The sequence below is a fragment of the Lepisosteus platostomus genome, chromosome 1 (assembly GCF_059453375.1).
Source record: "Lepisosteus platostomus isolate fLepPlt1 chromosome 1, fLepPlt1.hap1, whole genome shotgun sequence".
Lineage (NCBI taxonomy): Eukaryota > Metazoa > Chordata > Actinopteri > Semionotiformes > Lepisosteidae > Lepisosteus > Lepisosteus platostomus.
Genome location: NC_142611.1, coordinates 80168530 through 80170683, shown reverse-complemented (window position 1 = coordinate 80170683; position 2154 = coordinate 80168530). Strand labels below are relative to the sequence as shown.

The following is a 2154-nucleotide window of genomic DNA, read 5'->3' as shown; positions in this document are numbered from 1 at the left end:
TGTTTGGTGGCCTGTTACAGGAAGATATTAGTACCTGGAGTTACCAGACAGTCCTTTTTTCATCACAGGTGTGATTACAAAAGATTGTTCCTCTTGGCATAATGCCTATAGACAGAAGACCTGACCAGAATTAATTCCAACAAGTAAACCTCAGCAAAGAAAATAAAACCAGAGTGGAAAAATAGAAAAGATTTTACACAGTTTGCAAATGCTATAGCAGAAGCTAATTCAGTGAGATTTTTCAAAAGCCATTTTAATGAGGTTGTGAAATCAATTAGAAAAAGCTATCTGAATAAGCAAGACCATGTAAGGAGATCATATGTCCTTCTTCTCATTCTTTCCTTTACTCGTTATTATAACCAGCATCATAAAAAAACATACTGTAAGTCAGGTTTAAATTGAGAGGAGTCTACACAGCTCAGTCAGCTCATCTGGTTAGTAGTATTTTCTGAATAACTCCATCGAGGTCTTGCTTCACAGATTTACATCATTTTGTATTCACAGCATGCAATGGTGGTTTGTGTTTACACCAAGTCTTCTTGATTTAACTCCTATCAGATAAAACAGAAGAGACCGTCAAAGGTAAAAAACATAATTCTGTTACTAATTTCACAACCTTTCAGAACAAGATTGTCCTTTTTCTGTCGCCAGCTGAAAACACTGAGATAAGAACACATGCTTACCTGGCAGGGGCGACACCATGATCACGCAGGTGGTGTGCCCGGGGCGAGGCCCAGTCACTGCACTCCGGCTGTGCTGAGCCCTGCGAATTCCCCCAGTGTGGGAATCTCGACTGCAGCAGAGGGGAACTGCGTTCACGCTCTCCCCTGATTTTCTGGGGGGCAGAGCAGTGGCTCTGTGGCTCAGGATATGTGCCTGTGGCTGGAAGGTTGTCAGTTCGTTGTTACGTTCCACATCCCTCCTCTAGAGGGCGCTCCTACCCCTGTCTGTTATGATTAATTTCTATTATTTCCTGGTGCGTCTCATTTGCCTTTTGGTTAAAAGCCCAGCGTCTCTGCAGTTTCGGGCTCAGTACTGGAAGATGGACGCCACAAGGCTTGCCTATTTTCAGGGTTCTCCGAAGGCAGGCCTTTTCCCCGGCGTCCTGACTGCCTGGGTCTGGGATTCAGAGTACCTGGTCCCGTCATGTTTTTAGTTCCTGTTCCTGTGCCGGTTCCGACCTGGTTCCCCTTGCGGATCTTGGATTACGGACTGCGCCCCGACTTCCCTTTTGGATTTCCTTGGACTTGGTTGCACCTGCTCACTACGGTCACCGCCCCCTGTCTGTCCACCCATCCTAACCCATTGTACCTTCCTCCGTCGTCTTTTACGGATTATACCGTCCGCATAGGGTCTTCAATAACGCACTCCACGGGCGTCAAAACTTTCTGCCGTGACACTCTTATCCCAGGGCCAGCAGAGGAATCCTATTCCATTTGGCCCCTGAGCAAGGCCTTCACCCCAACTGCTCCAGGAGCACCATATAAATGGCTGACCCTGCGCTCTGACCCCCAAGTTTCTCTCCCTGTCTGTGTGTCTCATGGAGAGCAAGCGGGGGTATGTGAAAAGACAAATTCCTAATGCAAGAAATTGTATATGGCCAATAAGGTGATCTTTTCTTCTGCACATAAATAGCAATCTTTTTTTTGCTTAGTCAAAGATTCAGAAAACCTTCCTGTAATCACAAATGTCATTATTCAGTAATGGACCTTGGACATAATTAAGTCATTTTGATATGAACCTGAATTTGAGCAGCTCCCAGGGTTATTCTTATTTTAGTTAGCTCATTGGTTTGAACCTCCTGGGAAACGTTATATCTCTCCTGTCACTCTAAAATCGAATCCTTTGTTTTTTTCACTGGAGCCAGAGTGAACCTAGAAAAGGGACTTTGAAGGAGAAGAGCAGAAATCCTTCAACAATGCTTCATGACTTGCAAAAACTCGAACAATTCAGGGCCTAACCATGTGTCTGTGGCCACACCTCTAGCCACAGCTGAGCTAGTGGGTATCTTCACCATTTTCACCCTTTTACACGAGTGACTGGCTCTGCAGGCAATGGCCTGTCTCACATCTCCAGGGAACAGAACTTCGATCCAGCCCCACGTCAGAAGTGACACAAGCTTGGCATCCTCACGTCACGCAGCATTTGATAAAC

General features: G+C 45.7%; 1 pseudogene; it reads left to right on the top strand.

The window, feature by feature from the left end:
- Nucleotides 1–675: 675 nt before the first annotated feature.
- On the top strand, nucleotides 676–830 carry LOC148679014 (U1 spliceosomal RNA; annotated as a pseudogene).
- Nucleotides 831–2154: the final 1324 nt, after the last annotated feature.